We start from the raw sequence: 22557 nt of genomic DNA on the forward strand, positions 1-22557 counted from the left end.
TGCACAAAACTCAAGGTAGAAAGCATGCACGAGATGAACAAGAGACCAATTGGGTGTAATCTCCCCCCATGCCTTGTGTGAGTGCTCCACAAAGCATGTATTTTATGTATTAATCATCTTCAAGCTCAAATAATAGCCCAAATTACAAAATAGCACGCTTTTGGCTTTTGAGTTTGCTTTAGCACAAAATAAAAATAAAGCTAATGGGCAGGCGCCCAAAGAGTCAGCATACCCAATACAATGTCCAAATATAAATATCATAATCGTGAGCCCATGCGCATACAAATAATAAATAAATATCCAACGCCTTAATAAATAGGCGCGACAAAATATAGGTGCCATGCCTAAGGTATGCACTCATCAAAATATAAGTGATAACTCGAATACACGCTATCCTCCAATGCTTTCCTCTGCCACTGCTACTATCTCTACACATCAACTGAAGCATTCACAATCGTTAGTAAAATAATACAATTAAACCGAAAAAAGTGAATACCTAGCAATCTTCAGCTACATAAATAAATCAATTGGTTAGAAATCAATCCTAACCTTAATTTATCACAAGTGCGCACTCTAAACTCATAAACCTTTATTAATTTAATATGTATTTTGCGGAATCACCCGCTATGGAATCACCCATGTACACACTAAATTAATTAAACGCCCGAAAAGGATAGGCGTCCCCATCAACTTCTCGCACAAAGAATCCACTTTGTGTATGAGCCTCGGTCAACAAAGTTTACGGAATCTACTGTAAAACCTCACGGAATCCACCGTGGCATGGAATCCACCATGAAATATGCCTCCTGGCATCATACCCCTGGGGTGGGATAGCAATTGTCCTCAATTGCTATTAGCTCAATGTGGAGCTAACAGAGTGGGGAAAGCATTTAAGTCTCTAGCGTACATCCATTGGGCCTCTTCAACAGGATAGTTTTTAAACTTGACCAAATATCTAGAATATCTACGGCCAGTTCTAGTGGTCATAAAGTCAGTATCTATGATAGCTTCAGGCCCAAGTATTTCAGTCTCTTCATCTAACAAAGGTGGGTTTTCATAAATAGGGTGTACAGGTAATTGGCCTCTAAAGGGTTGTAATAAACTAATGTGAAAGGTGTTGTGAATTTTCCAGTGTGGTGGTAGTTCTAACTTGAATGCATTGTCATTGATTTTATGAATGATCTTGAATGGTCCATAGAATCTAGGTGCTAATTTCATAAGTGGGTGTTTATCTACACTTTGTAATCTACGTTTCTCTATTCTTAACCAAACATAGTCATCAACTTTGAAATTCATGGCGTGTCTTTTCTTATTGGCTTGTTTTGTATATGATTGCTAGGCTTTGGCAATCATGTCTTTAACCTCATCAAAAATAATAATCATCAACACTCTAAATTCTATTTGATAAAGATGCAACAGGTGTAGACAATCTATAACCATAAATCACTTCAAATGGTGTTTTCTTTGTAGCTGTATGTGGTGTATTGTTATATGCAAACTGCAGTAAATGCAAATGTGTATCCTATGTCTGTGGTTTAGAAATAGTGTAAGCACGTAAAAGATCTAAAATAGTACTGTTAGTGGCTTCTGTTTGTCCATTAGTTTCAGGATGAAATGCAGATGAAAAATCAATCTTTGTTCCTAGGTTAGCAAACAAAGTAATCCAAAAGTTATTACAAAATCTAGAATCATGGTCAGAAATAATAACTTTTGGTAATCCATGATTAGTGAAAACAGTTTTTAAAAACAATTGTGATGCCTGAGATGCTGTTAAAGTTTTCTTGCATGGAATGAAATATGCGTGTTTACTAAACATGTCTACTACAGTCCAAATCATATCATGGTTAGCTTTAGTATTAGGTAAACCAGTAATAAAATCCATAGAAATCTATTCCCATGGTCTTGATGGAATAGATAAAGGCATAAGTAAACCATATTGTTTACCATGATGTCTCTTAACTCTTTGACAAACCAAACATTCAGAAACAAAGTTAGATACATCAGTGTCCATATGTGGCCAATAAAAATCTTCAGTCAATGTACGTAAAGTAGATATGATACCTCTATGACCTTGATATGGAGAACAATGAATTTCATTCAAAACAAAAGATCTAAATGGAACTGTAACACATAATCTCTTTTCATAAAACATGAATCCATCATTATAAGACAATGAATCAATAGGAATCCAGTTATTTCCAACTAATTTATTCCAATCAGCATAAAAAGTAATGTCTTGATGATAAGTATCTTTCATAGGAGTTAAAGAATCAAATGATATGACAGAGATATTATGAATGATCGGTCTTCTACTTAATGCATCGGCCACTACATTTTCTTTACCTGGTTGATATTGGATAAGGGGATGAAAACTCTGAATAAAAGATGCCCATTTGATATATCGGTCAGATATTTGGGGTTGACTAAGGAGATGTCTAATGCTTTGTTGGTTAGTCTTAATCCTAAACTCATAACCCATTAAGTAATGTTTCCATTGTCTTAAAGCTTGTACAACAGCTAACAATTCTTTATCATATGTGGAATATTTAAGTTCGGATGGTTTTAGTTTACAGCTAGAATAGGCTATGGGATGATTATCTTGCATAAGTACGACTCCTATTCCAGATCCGCTAGCATCAGTAACTACCAAAAAGAATGGTCTATTGAAATAAGGTAGTTGTAATATAGGAGCCTGGGTTAGTGCATGTTTCAATAAATCAAAAGATTTCTGTTGATTATCAGACCAATGATAAACAATACCTTTCTTTAAAAGTTTAGTCAAAGGCAAAGCAAGTAATGAAAAATTTCGCACAAACTTCCTGTAAAAACTAGCAAGACCTAAAAAAGAACATAACTCATGCACATTTTTAGGTATAGGCCAGTTCAATATTGCCTCTATCTTTTTAGGGTCAACCTTAATACCTTCTGATGATACAATATGACCTAAATATTCAATTTCTGTTTGAAAGAACTCGCATACAATTGATTATCTTTCAACAACTTGAAAACCAAGGATAGATGTTCATAATGTTATTTCTCATTTTTATTGAATACCAAGATATCATCAAAGAATACTATAACACAATACTAATATTTCAAAAATATGTGATTCATCATTCTAGTAAATGTAGCAGGTGTGTTAGTCAATCCAAAAGGCATCACTAAAAATTCATAAAGACCAAATTGTGTTCTAAATGCAGTCTTGAATATATCAGATTTATCTAATCTCACCTGATGATAACCAGATTTAAGATCTACTTTACTAAATATAGCAGAACCTTGTAGTTTATCCATAAGATCATCTACCCTAGGAATTGGATATCTATTATTTACAGTAATCTTATTTAGGGCACGATAATCAATGCACATACGATAAGTATTATTCTTCTTCTTTACCAACAAAACATGTGCACCAAATGGAGAACTACTAGGTCTAATTAATCCTATATTTAATAATTCCTCAACTTGATTTTGAATTTCTTTCTGTTCAATCTGGTTATGTCTATATGGTGCTTTACAGGGTGGTTGTGTACCAGGAATTAAATCTATTTTGTGGTCTTCAGGACGTGAAGGAGGTAGTCCAAATGGTAGATCTTCAGCAAAACAATGTTTAAATTGTGCAAGGAATTCTTTATGCCTAAGGTGCATATGTTTTTCTTTAGCTTGAAGTTCATTCACCCAAATTAGATAAGATTTACTACTTTTACGTAATGCACGTTTTGTTGAGATATCGAGCTCCACTCGTAATATGCCAAGGTGACCGTTGTGCATTCATGTCACCGACATGTCAGTTGCAGATGCGGTTGGTACACCGCCCATGAATAATAGCTACATGATAGCTATCCTTATCTACTCTAGTTCGTGGCTCAGTTAGTACGCCACCTTAGTTAGTTGAGTTTGGTTTGAGACCCATATATAGGGTTCTTCTATTTCTTTGTATGAGAGTTCTTTTGGCTTACACAACTAAGAAGAGGAAAATTGTTTTCAGCCTCCACCCTTGTGTGTATTCCCCCATTGTGCAAGCAAGAAAGCTACAAGTGAGAATCCTATCCTTCTCTCCCACAATCTTGACATGGTATCAGAGCCTTGTTCGTGGTAAGGAGCTCAAGAAAGCAAGCCAAGCTCACGGTGTTCTGGTAAGAGGAGCAGTGTTGCTTTCATTTTCTGTTTTGGGAGCAGATCTCTACAGGGTAGCACAGCCGGAAATTGTAAGAGTGCATTGTCTCAGGTTGAGACGCCCTTCGCGGTGAAGCAAGAGGGCAGTATATGCTACGGGTATAGCCTTTAGACCTCGGCGACCCTGTTTTTTTTATTTGAGGCCATTTCAGGGCCTGTTTTGGAGGCGGAAGTTTCCTGCACGCACTCAGGAAAAGACCCTATTTTATGCTGTGCGACCACTGTTCTACAGGTCAGTGAAAAGTTACTGTAGAAATTGCATCGTATGCTTGTGCGCAGAGACATTGGGAGTTTCAGAATCATCCTTGGTTTTTGTTTATGCAAAATCGTCACTAGGAAGTGACTGTGTGGTCAAATACCACTTTTGCCAGTTTTGCAGATTTGCCCTTGTGAGGGTGAAGCTGTGTTTTTTGCAGTGACAGAATTTTTTGCAGTATTATGTAATGGCGTCTGATTCTCTTTCACAGATTGTCACTGAAAAGCTTGACAAGAACAACTTCCAGGCATGGAAGTTTAGAATGACGAATTTCCTTATGGGAAAAGGATATTGGGAATTTGTTCCAGGAAATGAAGAAGAACCAGTTCTTCCTGATGTTCCCAATCAACAGCAAATGCAAGCATTCAAAGCATGGCATTAGAGAGCCAGGAAAGTTATGTACTGGCTGTCTATCAGTATTTCAGACTCTATGATTGTGCATATTCAGGATGCAAGTACGCCAAAGGAGGCATGGGATACTTTGTCAAAAATGTATAGCACAAATACGCAAGCCAGGAAAATGCAGCTCAAGCAAGAGTTGCACAATGTGCAAAGAGAAAGTATGAGCATCAATGACTACCACATGAAAGTGAAAAAGATTGCAGATGCGCTTGCTTCCATTGGGTCGCCAGTGGAAGATGATGATTTAGTTTCTGTGACCTTGAATGGTCTAGGAAAGGATTATGCACAGTTTCAGACATCCATTTCAGTTCGTCAAAGATTTCCTGATTTTGAGGAGTTGATTGCTCTTCTAATTTCTGAGGAGCAGAGAAATAGTGGTGCATCTTCTTCAGGAGGAACTTCGAAAGAAGCTGTCTTCTACTCAAATGCTGGAAGAGGTAGAGGCAGAGGTAGAGGAGGCCGAATTGGAGGCCGTGGTAGAAATCAGAATATGCAGCAAACTCAAGAAAACCAGTCCTATGGAGGAGGACATGGTAACTCTAGAGGCACGGGGAGCCAAAGAGGTCGTGGTGGATGGCAAAGAGGCCAAAATGCAAACAGTAATGTTGAATGCTACTACTGTGGTAAAATGGGTCATATGGCTAAGGACTGCTATAAAAAGCAGAATGACATCATGAATGGTAAATTGCAATAAGGGAATTATGCATCTTCTAGTAGACAGGGTGATGACAGAAATGAGCATTTGTTTATGGTGCAGCACATGAACAATTATGTGACAAGTACAGAAGAAAGCAACGATGTATGGTATGTTGACTCAGGTGCATCAAACCACATGACAGGTCATGCAGAATGGATGGAGGATGCAAGGAAAATGGAAAAACCAGGATTTGTGGAGACTGGTGATGATACTGCACATCCTATTGTGCAAATTGAAAAATTTCCTTTGTCTATGTAGGATGGGAAAAAGAAATACCTGTCCGATGTATTTCATGTCCCGAATATCACCAAGAATCTAGTTTCTGTTGGTCAAATAGTTGAACAGGGCTTGCAGGTCAGATTTAATCCTCATGGATGCTTTGTTGAGGATATGAAAAATAAAGGTCGCTTGATAGCAAAAGGAAAGAAGAAGGGCAGAATGTTTACATTGGATGCAGACATGTCTGAATTGAGTGCAGCAATGTTTGCACATGGGACCGGTGTAGTTGCAGATATTGATATCTGGCATAAACGCATTGGTCATGTTAATGTACAGCGACTTAAATCAATGCAGGCCCAAAATATTGTTGCAGGATTGCCTAAATTCAAGGTTGCAGAAATGCATAAGGTATGTGAAGCCTGCCAATTTGGAAAACAGGCAAGGAAACCATTTCCTAGACATGTTCAAGAGAGTAAGAAGCCATTGGAATTAATCCACTCTGATGTGTGGACTACTAAAGGTGCATCTCTTGGAGGCTGTCATTATTTTGTCACTTTTATTGATGACTATAGCAGAAAAATTTGGGTGTATTTTATTTTTTTTAAAAGTGAAGTTTTTGGGCATTTCAAAACTCTTAAAGCTATGGTTGAAAAAGAAACAGGCCTGCAAATAAAATGCCTAAGGTCAGATTGAGGGGGAGAGTACCTCTCAAATGAGTTTGCAAGGTTCCTGCAGGAGCATGGCATAAAGCAGCAATATTCATGCAGTCATATCCCACAACAAAATGAAATTGCAGAAAGGAAAAACAGGCATATTGGAGAGGTATCTCGTGCCATGCTCAACGAAAAAGACTTGCCAGATTTTTATTGGGCTGAGGCAGTTGCTACAGCAGTCTACATAATGAACAGGACTCCCACTGCAGCAATACATCGCATGACTCCAGAGGAGAGGCATACTGGTAGGAAACCAGATATTTCTCATTTGAAAATTTTTGGCTGCATTGCCTATGTTCATGTGCCAAATGAGTTGAGATCCAAGTTGGATCCAAAAGCTGAGAAGTGCATCTTTATTGGTTATTCTCTGCAACAAAAAGGGTATAGATGCTATAACCCTTCTACTCGTAAGTTTACAGTGAGTAGAGATGTTGTTTTTGATGAGATGAGTAGCTGGTATAAACTAGTAAATGTGATTGATAATGTAGATGCATAAAATGGTAATGTTGCACAGAATTCTCAACAGCAGTCACAAGATATTAGTGGACCTGGAGCGTCCTCTAGCAGTGGTTCACATTCTTCGACATGGACAGGCAGATTGAGATCAGGAGAATCTTCTCAAGGCAGTGCAAATAGTGGTATGCAGGTATCACGAAAAGGAAAAGAGAAGGTAGATCAGCCCATGTTTGATATGAATGCAGGTCACTTTTATGTGGATGGTGAATCCAGTGGCTCAGAACAGAGCATTGATGATGACTTGGGTATTCCTTCTATTGTTACACCTGGAGTAAGGAAGACCAGGGATGTTTTGAGAGCACCTAGGAGTGAACCTACTTTGCGTAGGTCAACTAGAGTTAGGTATCCTGTGGATAGGCTGAAATATGATGGATTTACAGCCATTCACTATGCATATATGGTCAAAGTGATACAGGAACCAGAACCCACTTCTTTTGAGCAAGCCATGGGAAAAGAAAAATGGCAGAAAGCCATGGATGAAGAAATGGATGCCTTGGAAGCAAATGCTACATGGGAATTGGTACCTTTGCCTAAAGGTAAGAATGCAATTGGCTGTAAGTGGGTTTATAAGGTGAAGCACAATGCAGATGGTTTTGTGAACAGATACAAGGCAAGATTAGTAGTCAAGGGGTATGCACAAACATATGGCATTGACTATGAAGAAACATTCAGTCCGATTGCAAGGATGGCAACCGTAAGAGCAATCATTGCTATGGCTGCATCAAAGGAATGGTCTTTACATTAGATGGATGTAAAGAATGCCTTCTTGCATGGTGATTTGCAAGAAGAGTATATATGGAGCAGCCACCAGGTTATGTGCATGTTGTTCATCCTAAGTTTGTTTGCAGGTTGAAGAAAGCATTGTATGGCTTGAAGCAAGCACCTAGAGCATGGTATGACAAGATAGGGCAGTATCTTGTCACTATTGGCTTTCAGATTTCCAAGGCAGATTTCTCACTTTATGTGAGAAAAACAGAGAAAGGTATTATGCTACTTGTCATTTATGTTGATGATTTGATTATGACAGGTGACAGTGATGAAGATATCCTTCATGTGAAAATGCTATCGAAGCAAAAGTTTGAGATGAAGGATTTGGGAGAGCTGCGTTATTTCTTGGGCATTGAGGTGATTAGATCACCAAGTGGGATACAACTCTTGCAGAGGCAGTATGGATTGGACATGCTGTCCAAATATGGGATGACAGGATGTAAGCCTATTTCAGTTCCTTTGGAGTAGAATGTGAAGCTGAGCACAGATGCAGGTGAGCTTTTGGAAGACCCTACTATGTATAGACGCATAGTGGGAAGTTTGATTTATATGACTATTACCAGGCCAGATTTGAGCTATGCTGTTGGATTGGTAAGTCAGTTTATGCAGGCTCCAAGGAAACCGCATTTGGATGTGGCTAGACGCATACTCAGGTATGTGAAGTCCACATTGCAGTATGGACTATTTTATGAGATTGGGTTCAGATACAGTTGCATGGATACACTGATGCTGATTGGGCTGGTAGCATTTCTGATAGACGATCTACCAGTGGATATGTGTTCTCTTTTGGGAGTGCTGCAATCACTTGGAGCAGCAAGAAACAGCCTACAGTTGCCTTATCCAGCACAGAGGCTGAGTACAGGGGCGCAGCAATGGCTGCATGTGAGGTAGCTTGGTTGCATAAGCTACTTTATGATATGCATCAGCCTACAGATGGGCCAGTTGTCATTTATTGTGACAACATGAGTAGTATACACTTGGCAAATAACCTAGTCTATCATGCTAGAACAAAGCACATTGAGGTGCATTATCACTATGTGCGAGAGAGGGTTTTACTAGGTCTTATTGATCTAGTTTATGTCAGCACAGAGGATCAGGTAGCTGACATATTTACGAAGGCATTGGGCGCAGAGAAGCTGTGCAAGTTCAGAGACCTGCTTGGTGTGCAGGAATTGGGATTGAGCTCGAGGGGGAGTGTTGAGATATCGAGCTCCACTCAGGATGACCGTTGTGCATTCATGTCACCGACGTGTCAGTTGCAGATGCGGTTGGTACACCGCCCATGAATAATAGCTACATGATAGCTATCCTTATCTACTCTAGTTCATGGCTCAGTTAGTATGCCACCTTAGTTAGTTGAGTTTGGTTTGAGACCCATATATAGGGTTCTTCTATTTCTTTGTATGAGAGTTCTTTTGGCTTACACAACTAAGAAGAGGAAAATTGTTTTCAGCCTCCATCCTTGTGTGTATTCCCCCATTGTGCAAGCAAGAAAGCTACAAGTGAGACTCCTTCATTCTCTCCCACAATCTTGATATGTTTAGCTTGAGTATGAGTAAGCAGTGGAAAAGTATTAGATGCTATTTCCGTACAATGTAATGTGTTTTTCTTGAAAATGAATTTGAATTGAATGCATAGAATAATCTATATCAGGATTATGCTGATGACGCTAAGGCATACCTAGGATAATATCACTGGACTGTAATGGTACAACTAGAAAATCCCTTCTTTCAATGTACTCACCAATTTGAATTTCTAAATCATGCACCTCTTGTGTTTCATTATGCCTTGTGCCTAAGAATGCTGCTTTAATGCGATAATGCGTAGAAACAGTTTGTAATTTCAATTCTTTCACTAACTTTGCAGAAATAAAATCATGTGTACTACCATCATCATGCAAAAAAATCTTTTCTTTTTCATGCACTAAACATTTCATTGTCAACAAAGAATGTGGAGTTGGCATACCTGGTAAAGTATCCGAAGGAGTAACAATGTCATCCTCATCTTCCGTAAAGTCAAGCATTTCTTCATGTTCTTCATCTTTCATTGCTCCAAGATAGTTGATATGGATAGGTGGCTTCTTCGATTGGCAATTGGCTGCTAGATGTCCAAGTTGATGGTATTTGTAACACACTATAGGTTTGGCTTTAGATACATTGTTTGTAATAGCAGGAAGTCTAGGAATATTAGGATTTGGCTGTGAGGATGGCTTAGGGTTTTGATTGGTATTTGATGGCAAAGGAGGTGGTTTTGTCCAAGACTTACGGAAAGATGATGAAGGAAATCGACTTTGATTGAATCTTCTAAAATTTGAATTGAATTGCTTTGAACCATAGTTACCATTTGCTTGAAATTGTTGTGGACGCTTGTCTCTTCCTCGAATCTTGTCTTCAGTGTCATGAGCTAAAGAAATTGCATCTTTAAGAGTTGCAGGCTTGAACATATTGACTTCAGTGTAGTAATGCCCAAGTAATCTAGACATAAACTTGCGCTTGTGAGTCGCTTCAGGTACGTCTTTAAGCATGCGTAGTTGGAGTAAGGCATTCCAAAAGCGTTCGGTGTACTAGGAAATAGGCTCACGATCTCTTTGCTGAAGAAGGTCCCATTGCTTTATGGCTTTTTCATGGAATTGTGGAGGAAGGAAATTATGCATAAACTTCTTCTTGAAACTCTCCCAGGTAGTGGGACAATCTATGCTCTTACGAACCACGGTCCACCAAAGAGATGTTCTATCCACTAACTGATTAGTGACACACTTGATTTTATCTTTTTCAGCATATGTCTCTTCATGAAAGTAATCATCAAACTGACTGATGAATGCAAGAACAGTCTTTCCATCTCGAGTTCCATTGAAAGTACGGAATTTGAAATTTCTTTTACTTATCTTTGTTTCTTTGTGGATGGATTGAGCTTCGAGAGTTGCATCGATGGTTCATCGGATAAGATCTTCGGATTGTGGTCCATCTTTGTCAGTAGTCAATCGTTGTAAATTGACCAATTGAACTTGCAAGGCTTGCCGGTCTCTTCGTTCTTCATCCAATTGCATCATAATTAAATCCAATTTTTGTTCCATCGTAGGTTCAGAAGATCGCCTTCAGCCATTAAATCATCCATATTTTGTTCCGTCATCCTGTAAAAATTCAAAAGACCTCACACTCTCAAAATCCAATTAGCGGGATGAGCGTAGCTCAAAGTCGAGTATACAAGGCTTATAGATTTTTGTTTGGCTTTCACAGTCTTCAACTTTTGCGATTGCGGGATTTGAAATCTTCGCTAAATCTACGTATGACCTTCTGCATGTGCTGAAACTGGTTCAGCAAGTCTGCGTATGCGAACAAAGTCTTCCAGGGAACAACTTTGCAGTTCAGTGCTTCTACATAGGAACAGTCCTTATAGGAGTTTTTTGCACAAGTCAGTTTTGACTTCTGGAAACTTGTTAAACCTTCGTGACTTGCAGAGTAACAAAACTTGGTGGATTTAAGTGATTGAAGCTTGTAAATCTTATATGATTTAAGCTTTGAGTAAGATGAAAACTGACGACGAATTTTTAGGAGGGGGACCGATTTTTCTGCCGCGACTCAAATCAGTTGATGCCGAATTACTAAATTGTCAAATTCGTTGCCTTAAAGCTCTTAAGTAAGCTTTTTAAACTTACTTAAGCTTTTAACTTAAGCTTAAGCTTTGATGGTTATGGAAGCTTATCTGTTTTTGAGAAAAAAAACGACTTGAGTAGGGAGATATTGACGTGGTCCTCCGCTTCCCTAGGCCGGTCCTTGGCAATCAGAGTCTGTAAATAGAGGTTCTTGACCGCTAGGAATCCACCTGTATCAACCATTCGCAATGAGACTGACTGTAGAGCTCCATTCCAGGAGCTCCGCCTTCGTGCAAGATGAGTAGCGATTGGAAACTCTCAATCTCAGCTTCGCTCTGATACCACTGGTGCACAGATCAGATGCTATATGCTCGTGTAGTGAGCATCGAAAGGTCCCCAAGAACAAAAGAACTCTACTTTTTGCACAAAACTCAAGGTAGAAATCATGCATGACATGAACAAGAGACCAATGGGGTGCAATCTCCCCCCGTGCCTTGTGTGAGCGCTCCACAAAGCATGTATTTTATGTATTAATCATCTTCAAGCTCAAATAATAGCCCAAATTACAAAATAGCATGCTTTTGGCTTTTGAGTTTGCTTTAGCACAAAATAGAAATAAAGCTAATGGGCGGGCACCCAAAGAGTCATGCATACCCAATACAATGTCCAAATACAAATATCATAATCGTGCGCCCATGCGTATACAAAATAATAAATAAATATCCAACGCCTTAATAAATAGGCGCAACAAAATATAGGCGCCATGCCTAAGGTATGCGCCCGTCAAAATATAAGTGATAACTCGAATACACGCTATCCTCCAATGCTTTCCTCCGCCACTGCTGCTATCTCTACACATCAATTGAAGCATTCACAATCGTTAGTAAAATAATACAATTAAACCAACAAAAGTGAATACCTAGCGGTCTTCAACTACATAAATAAATCAACTGGTTAGAAATCAATCCTAACCTTAATTTATCACGAGTATGCACTCTAAACTCATAAACGTTTATTAATTTAATATGTATTTTGCAAAATCACTGCTATGGAATCACCCATGTACACACTAAATTAATGAAACGCCCGAAAAGGATAGGCATCCCCATCAACTTCTCGCACAAAGAATCCACTTTGTGTAAAGCTTACCAAAGCTTGTGTGAAGCTAGAAAAACACTAACTTGATCTAAACCAAGCTCACCATGGCTCTAATACCATGTTGAGAAACATGGATCCTTGAGCAAGGTCTAGCTATGGAGGATGGAAGTCAATGACAATAAGCATGATGGTTGAGACTAGACACACTAATTGTTACTCAATTGAATTAGGTTCCATGATAGATTAGCTTAGACTCATAAATACAATCTTGAGTAGAGACATACAAGATTGAAAGTTAAAAGTACAATAGCACTGCATTCAAATGATTGTCAAGTATAGTCTTTTATAGTTACAAGATGGTATTACTTTTCTCACTATAAGTATTGGATAAATGTAACTTCTCCTAAGCTGTTGCATGTCCCTTGCCCTACTGCTCCATACAAAGAGGCTATCTTAGGAGTGTGGCTGCATAAATCTCAACATGTTTTATGCCAAGATCATGATGTTATTGCTTATGAAAGTAGAAAGCTAGATGATAAAGAAAGGAAACTATATGTCTATGATTAGGAAATGTCCCCATTACTTAGTTTATTTTAATAAACAATGTGCATATACATTCAAAAAATTGATTGTGTTGAAAACAAAATGGTAAAGATTGCACATTTTTAAAACTAGCTCTAACTATGAAGATAATTGATAAGATATTATATGCCAATTTATGGAAGGCTTGGGAAACCCTCCCAAGATAAGCTTATTAAAATTATATTTGCAATATAAAACAACAAAAATAACTAGCCTAGTGAATAGTCACTTGGCAATTAAGTACACTTGGGTGACGACACTGCCGGGATGGGTGACCTCCCAAAAAGCTTTTCCTACAAGCTAGTGAGAGCATCTCGCACGCAGTCAATAGTGCCAGCAAAGCCTTCATAGCCCGTTTCCAAGTATGCCAAGGCCGAGATGCCAAGTTTTATGCCTTGGTCGCCGCCTCAGAGTGCCGGACGACGCGACGCACAGTGCTTGCCATACCTTTATCTCCATGCTACATTCCACTCTGTTGTTGACATGACAAAGTAATCGCAATGGATGGCCGAACACAGTTTAGTACATAAGAAAATGAATACTTTTGAGCTATTAACTCTACAACTTCCTAATTTTTCTATTTTATGTTATTACTTTTTTGCATCTTATGATAAAATGAGGATAAGTTAGTAATGTTTGAAAAGCCCATAGAATAAGTTTGTTACATAGATTACGATTAGTTAGAACGTACTTAAACTTACAAAAATATGTTAGTATTATCAATTGCTTTTTAGGAAAGAACACTGGAATTGATGAGGGGGATAGATTCTATGCATCGCATACATTGACAAGTGTGTTAAAAATGTTTTATGGTTATGTTTGCTTTTGGATTTGTGAGTGATGAATTATGTCTCTTATGATTCCATGCTTGTAATAGTCAGACGAGTTCTGGATTGTGTGGTTTGGGGCATTGGGGTCCCCAACCCAATGCTCCCTAAACACTTGGCGAAGTGTGGAAAAACTCACATGTGGATGGGGGTCCTATGCTCTCGAGGGAGGTAGGTGTTTTTGGTTTGTAATCACTTGAGCACCTGAGAGGGAAAAGGGCTAAGTAGTAAGTGCCCCTATCATATAGGACGAAACCTGAGGCTCATGGAAGCTTAGAGGGGCTCTAAGCCAGTAAATTCCCTTTTGACCACAGACAGAGGGTGATCACATACAACCCAATCCTATGAGATTGGAAGGTCCTATCCTAGGATGAACAATGCCTTTTTGCAGAATTCTAGCATTATACTATGCATAAACATGAGCAAGGAATGTGATTTTATCACTCAATTTCTTAAGGCACATAATCATTGGCTGATTTTCATTGTGAGAAATTTTTGCTATAATGTATTTTAATCTTATTGATCACAAGTTAGCTTTTAACCAATTTGGAGATGTTGGTCAGGTTGGACTTGTGACTTGAGAGCTATTGACTCACTTGGGTTCATTGGGTTGGTGTTTGTAGCACTCTTTTCTAAGGTATTAGAAGAAGTTTCATTGGCAAAGTTGATGGGTTCAAGAACTGTGACTATTGTGTTTCAACATCTTAATAGTGATGGATGCATTTCACAACCTTTTATTTTTCCATGTGAATCTCCTCTTAGAATCATGCAACATATACATAGCTTTATTTTCTTTACTCTTCTCTCCTATATTTTTCTCATTATTTTACCTTCCCTAGTAGCCTATTAACTGTGATATTCTCCCTTTTAATATTTGAAGCTTCATAAATGGTGCATGCATAGAAAAAGCTTTGGCCACCAAAAGAAAAAAATGTAATAATATATTGATGCATGAAAAGATTCGTAACAAAGGCCACATCTACAATGGTGTATATTTAAGACTCTTCTCAATTATTATTCAAAGTCTTTTTTCTCCATGAATCTCTCTTCAAAGCAAGCTTTATTTTCTTTTGGAGGATGGAACATATTGTAAGAAGTGAATATATCTTTTTGCATTCTCTTTACTCAAAACCTTGTAAAACTATCCATCCCATATTGTAAAGCATCATATTATATTAGTAATGCACATGCACAACTCTCCCTCATATTTTTCAACCTTTATAATTTACGTTTCCTTTTCTTATTATTTGGGAAAGCCTGACTATGAAGACTCATATGCACAAGACAACAAAATGTATTATGCATTGCCTTATATCACCTAGTACATCATCCAATTTGGGGCTCTAATTAATCAATATTATGCTTGATTAATTAGGGTTACCAAATAATATAATCCATCCAAATGCCTATAAAAGGAAACTCCTTGGACCCCTTCAAGGGAGGATACACATACTCCACTCTACCACCATTTTCAGTATCTCTATGCTATTTCTCTCCTTCACTACTCTTCCATCCCTCCCACTCCATCACCCTTCTTCCCCAGTTCATCACACACACCATCTCTCTCTCCCTTGCCCCCTACTATCTTCCAACTTCATCACCCTCCCTATCCCCCACTTCATCCTACCCTCACCCTCTCCTACTCTTGCCCTCATCCTCTCTTATTCTCCATCCCTCCATTATCCCGTTCCTTCTCCTTCCACTATCTCAAGCCCCTTTGTACCATTATCCTCTCCACCCCTCTTTCTCTTTCTCTTCCTACATTGTCACCACCATTATCCCTCCACTTATGTGTGCCTATCTCCCCACCCTTTTGGGTTGGAATGCATTAGTTGTATTCCTGAATGTTAGTATCTTTGATCATTTGCTTCATATTGTACCATGCCTTCTCCTCTCTTTCTCTTTTACATCATCATCTCTCTACTCATCTGTGTAAAAAGTGTCCTAGTCCACTTCCAATTTGCCTAGGTGGTGTCCCTTTCATATCCCTTAATGTGTGGAGACTAATCCCATTTTTCTAAAGGCCACAAGTGCTCATTCTCTTCCTGATCAATTGGTGCCTCCATTGAGGACATTCTACAAGAAACCTTCAATTCCTCTTTAATATATGAAAGTTTATATTTGATTTCTAAGTTCTTTGTCAAAAATTAAAAAAATGACAGTACACGGAATCAACCATTTAGAGAGAACAAATCATTTGTTCCTTCTCATTTCAATCAATTCATATTATCTTTAGTAAGAAAATCCATTTTCAACAACGTATAGCTCTCATATTCGGGCCACAAAGACTAGCTGAGATTGATGCTTCACTGAAGCCATTTATCCTTCCCATCATCAACTATCATTTGATGTCATTATCTTCATATTACAGTAGACCACTTGGTGAGAATATAATGTTTATTTAGCTTCTTCATCCTTTTCCACTTTGAACAACAATATTCTTGTAATCATGTCATTCCCAAGTTTCTTTGGTCGCCCAAGGGAGAGTACTATTGAGTTCCCAGGAAGGGATGATGAGACTACAAAGCTTCATGTCCTACCGTTGGTTTTTAAAGAAGAAGCAAGGGCTTGGTAGTATCATTTGGCTTGGGTGATGAAACTAAAGCCACATGGGAGGCTCTCAAGAATGCATTTCTTCTCTAGTATGATAGACGTGATACTCTTAAAGATTTATGGAGATAGCTCGTAGAACTATGCCAATGTTCTCTTAAAGATTATGCTAATTATGAATCTAAGTTTGTGAGCATCTAGACAAGATGTTCTGCTACCCTATCCAATGGAGAACGAGATCCTAATTTTCTTAAGAAAGAAAGATTTGTGGGGGCATGTCTTTTTCCTCTTCTTCGAGAGAAGGTCAAAACCAAATTTCCTATATGTTTAAAGAGGAAATGGAAGTGGCAACAGCTAAGGGTTGAAAATTGAGATTTCAAGCTCAAGTGTCAAAGATGGAGTACTTGCAATCACAACCCATACCTTCCCAACCCGTGGTTGTTCAACCACCACAACCACCTACTATTCCCATGAATTCTCACATGGGGGATCATAATTTGGTACATGGTGTTAGGGCTCCACAACAATAGCCTCCGACAATAGTAGCTAGTGGTGGAAACAACCAAGATCCAAGGAGACCAACAAGGGAATATTTTTGTTACAATTGTGGTGGAGAGAGGTTTTTTTTTCCTTATCCAAGAAGAACCATAGGAGAGATGCCCAACGTAGACCACGCCAACAACAAGTTACACATCCTAGAGAAACACCTTTCGCTTCTACTCCACCCCTTTTACAAAACCCAATACAATCAAAAATTCTAAGACTTCCAAGAACACCCCAACCACCACCAACTATAATTCCCCCCTTGCCAAAAGATGGTACGGTGAACATGATTGGTTTGGAGAAAACAAAACAAGGGAATGGAAAAATGGTAGAGGTTGATACCATGCCAATCAAGAAAGCTCGGGTTGATAAATCTCAGAATCTGCATCATGGCAAGATCGGGACTAGAGATGGGGAAGACACTTTAAAAGAGAGTAAGAAGAGAAAGAAGAGGTCAAATCATCCTTGATGCAAGATAGGGATCAAAGATTACCCATCGGGAGAGAAAGTTGAGCCCTATAGTCTAATCAAGGATGTGAGTTCACAAGGACTAAGACTCAATGACCATAACTATTGCATCTATATCACCACAAGTATGACAACAATGGACTTGTATGGTGAGTACAAGAAGAGCAATGAAAAAGGTGGGCTTAACTAAAGCCCAAGGCATTGAGAATGTACTATAAATATTACAAGCTTATATCAAAGAACAAAGAGTATCCAAGATATATGTTGATGGGGGTGCAAAAATGTGTGTAATGAGTAATAAGCTAATGCATCATTTGGGTCTAGAGGTAAGTGGACCCTCTACTTTTAAATAAAAAATGGTAGATAATGTTTTGATTAATTGTGTTTGTATTATGACGTGAAGATTACATTATGTAGTATTCAAGTGGAAGTGGATATGTATGTGTTTCCATCGGAAGGGGAGGGCTATCCAATTATACTAGTAGGAAGACCTTGGCTCATTGATATGAAAGCAAGGCAAGATTGGGAGTCTAGTACACTCGTGTTGTGACTACAAGGAAGGGCTAGAAGAGAAGAACAAGCCATTGTGTACAATCTTAGGAAAGGAAGATAAGAGAGTATAGAGTTAAAGACTGCAGAAGATAAGTGGAGCTCAGAGGAATACTCCTCATCCAATGAAGAGACATCTGAAGAAGAAGATAGTATTTCATTATTAAAATTTATGGGAGTTGTCTTAAAGGAGCCAATTGATGGAGGCAAGTCAAGCACTTAGGTGTGGGACTAAGGAAAGAGGAGCTAGAAAAGATGTTGGCAAAGGATCTTAGTACAAAGGAGAAGGAGGATTACATCATAATGTTGAGAAAGCATGTCACTTTGTTTATCTCTAATTATGATCACATTACATGAGTGATTGTTGTGGACCACCACATCAACTTGAAGCTAAATAGTAGACTAGTAATACAAAAGTTGCAATGTTTAGGGGTCATACAACAAAATGCTCCCATAGTGAAAGTAAAAAGGCTCTTAAAGGCCGGTTTTATTTATCATGTGCAGGATTCTAAATGGGTTTCACCAGTTGTGGTAACCCCTAAGAAAAATGAAAAATGGAGGGCCTATATGGACTACAAACCACTTAATGCAGCAACAAAGAGGAATCATTTTCCTCTTCCATTTCAAGATGACATTCTCAATGAGGTAGCTGGTCATAAAAGATACACTATTTATGATGGATACTCAGGCTATTTTCAAATTCGAATTGCTAAAGAAGATCAAAGAAAGACGAAATTCATTACTTCTTGTCAAGATTGTGGGAGAGAAGGAAGGAGTCTCACTTGTAGCTTTCTTGCTTGCACAATGGGGGAATACACACAGAGGTGGAGGCTGAAAACAGTTTTCCTCTTCTTAGTTGTGTAAGCCAAAAAGAACTCTCATACAAAGAAATAGAAGAACCCTATATATGGGTCTCAAACCAAAGACAACTAACTAAGGTGGCATACTAACTGAGCCACGAACTAGAGTAGATAAGGATAGCTGTCATCTAGCTACTATTCATGGGCGGTGTACCAACCGCATCTGCAACTGACAAGTCGGTGACATAAATGCACAACGGTCACCCTAGCATATCACGAGTGGAGCTCGATATCTCAACACTCCCCCTCGAGCTCAATCCCAATTCCTGCAAACCAAGCAGGTCTCTGAACTTGCACAGCTTCTCTGTGCCCAATGCCTTCGTAAATATGTCAGCTACCTGATCCTTTGTGCTGACATAAACTAGATCAATAAGACCTAGTAAAACCCTCTCCCGCACATAGTGATAATGCACCTCAATGTGCTTTGTTCTAGCATGATAGACTGGGTTATTTTCCAAGTGTATACTGCTCATGTTGTCACAATAAATGACAACTGGCCCATCTGTAGGCTGATGCATATCATAAAGTAGCTTATGCAACCAAGCTACCTCACATGTAGCCATTGTTGCACCCCTGTACTCGGCCTCTGTGCTTGACAAGGCAACTGTAGGCTGTTTCTTGCTGCTCCAAGTGACTGCAGCACTCCCAAAAGAGACCACATATCCACTGGTAGATCGTCTATCAGAAATACTACCAGCCCAATCAGCATCAGTGTATCCATGCATCTATATCTGAACCCCAGTCTCATAAAATAGTCCATACTGCAATGTGGACTTCACATACCTGAGTATGCGTCTAGCCGCATCCAAATGCGGTTTCCTTGGAGCCTGCATAAATTGACTTACCAATCCATTCTGGCCTGGTAATAGTCATATAAATCAAACTTCCTACTATGCGTCTGTACATAGTAGGGTCTTCCAGAAGCTCACCTGCATCTGTGCTCAGCTTCACATTCTGCTCCAAAGGAACTGAAATAGGCTTACAGCCTGTCATCCCATATTTGGACAGCATGTCCAATCCATACTGCCTCTGCAAGAGCTGTATCCCACTTGGTGATCTAATCACCTCAATGCCCAAGAAATAACGCAGCTCTCCCAAATCCTTGATCTCAAACTTCTGCTTCAATAGCATTTTCACATGAAGGATATCTTCATCACTGTCACCTGTCATAATCAAATCATCAACATAAATAACAAGTAGCATAATACCTTTCTCTGTTTTTCTCACATAAAGTGAGAAATATGCCTTGAAAATCTGAAAGCCAATAGTGAAAAATACTGTCCTATCTTGTCAGACCATGCTCTAGGTGCTTGCTTCAAGCCATACAAGGCTTTCTTCAACCTGCAAACAAACTCAAGATGAACAGCATGCACATAACCTGGTGGCTACTCCATATAGACCTCTTCTTGCAAATCACCATGTAAGAAGGCATTCTTTACATCCATCTGATGTAAAGACCATCCCTTTGATGCAGCCATAGCAATGACTGCTCTTACGGTTGCCATCCTTGCAACCGAACTGAATGTTTCCTCATAGTCAATTCCATATGTTTGTGCATACCCCTTGACGACTAATCTTGCATTGTATCTATTCACAGAACCATCTGCATTGTGCTTCACCTTATAAACCCACTTACAGCCAATTGCATTCTTACCTTTAGGCAAAGGTACCAATTCCCATGTAGCATTTGCTTCCAAGGCATCCATTTCTTCATCCATGGCTTTCTCCCATTTTTCTTTTCCCATGGCTTGCTCAAAAGAAGTGGGTTCTGGTTCCTGTATCACTTTGACCATATATGCATAGTGAATGGCTGTAAATCCATCATATTTCAGCCTATCCACATGATACCTAGCTCTGGTAGACCTGCGCAAAGTAGGTTCACTCCCAGGTGCTCTCAAAACATCCCTGGTCTTCCTTACTCCAGGTGTAATAATAGAAGGAATACCCAACTCATCATCAATGCTCTGTTCTGAGCCACTGGATTCACCATCCACATAAGAGTGACCTGCATTCACATCAAACATGGGCTGATCTACCTTCTCTTTTCCTTATCGTGATACCTGAATACCACTATCTGCATTGCTTTGAGAAGATTCTCCTGATCTCAATCTGCCTGTCCATGGCGAAGAATGTGAACCACTGCTAGAGGACGCTCCAGGTCCACTAATATTTCGTGACTGCTGCTGTGAATTCTGTGCAGCATTACCGTTTTGTGCATCTACATCATCAATCACATTTACTGGTTTATACCAGCTACTCATCTCATCAAAAACAACATCTCTACTCACTGTAAACTTACGAGTAGAAGGGTTATAGCATCTATACCCTTTTTGTTGCAGAGAGTAACCAATAAAGATGCACTTCTCAGCTTTGGGATCCAACTTGGATCTCAACTCATCTGGCACATGTACATAGGCAATGCAACCAAAAATTTTCAAATGAGAAATATCTGGTTTCCTACCAGTATGCCTCTCCTCTGGAGTCATGCCATGTATTGCTGCAGTGGGAGTCCTGTTCATTATGTAGACTGTTGTAGCAACTGCCTCAGCCCAATAAAAATCTGACAAGTCTTTTTCGTTGAGCATGGCACGAGATACCTCTCCAATATGCCTATTTTTTCTTTCTGCAATTCCATTTTGTTGTGGGATATGACTGCATGAATATTGCTGCTTTATGCCATGCTCCTGCAGGAACCTTGCAAACTCATTTGAGAGGTACTCTCCCCCTCCATCTGACCTTAGGCATTTTATCTGCAGGCCTGTTTCTTTTTCAACCATAGCTTTAAGAGTTTTGAAATGTCCAAAAACTTCACTTTTCTTTTTCATAAAATACACCCAAATTTTTCTGCTATAGTCATCAATAAAACTGACAAACTAATGACAGCCTCTAAGAGATGCAGCTTTAGTAGTCCACACATCAGAGTGGATTAATTCCAATGGCTTCTTACTCTCTTGAACATGTCTAGAAAATGGTTTCCTTGCCTGTTTTCCAAACTGACAGGCTTCACATACCTTATGCATTTCTGCAACCTTGAATTTAGGCAATCCTGCAACAATATTTTGGGCCTGCATTGATTTAAGTCACTGTACATTAACATGACCAATGCGTTTATGCCAGATATCAATATCTGCAACTACACCTGTCCCATGTGCAAACATTGCTGCACTCAATTCAGACATGTCTGCATCCAATGTAAACATTCTGCCCTTCTTCTTTCCTTTTGCTATCAAGCGACCTTTATTTTTCATATCCTCAACAAAGCATCCATGAGGATTAAATCTGACCTGCAAGCCCTCCTCAACCATTTGACCAACAGAAACCAGATTCTTGGTGATATTGGGGACATGAAATACATCGGACAGGTATTTCTTTTTCCCATCCTGCATAGACAAGGGAATTTTTCCAATCTGCACAATAGGATGTGCAGTATCATCACCAGTCTCCACAAATCCTGGTTTTTCCATTTTCCTTGCATCCTCCATCCATTCTGCATGACCTGTCATGTGGTTTGATGCACCTAAGTCAACATACCATACATCGTTGCTTTCTTCTGCACTTGTCACAGAATTGTTCATGTGCTGCACCATAAACAAATGCTCATTTCTGTCATCACCCTGTCTACTAGAAGATGCATAATTTCCTTGTTGCAGTTTTCCATTCATGATGTCATTCTGCTTTTTATAGCAGTCTTTAGCCATATGACCCATTTTACCACAGTAGTAGCATTCAACATTGCTGTTT

This window comes from Lygodium microphyllum, chromosome 30 (assembly GCF_053477565.2).
Source record: "Lygodium microphyllum isolate KBCC chromosome 30, Lygodium_microphyllum_v1.1.10, whole genome shotgun sequence".
NCBI classification, from domain to species: domain Eukaryota; kingdom Viridiplantae; phylum Streptophyta; class Polypodiopsida; order Schizaeales; family Lygodiaceae; genus Lygodium; species Lygodium microphyllum.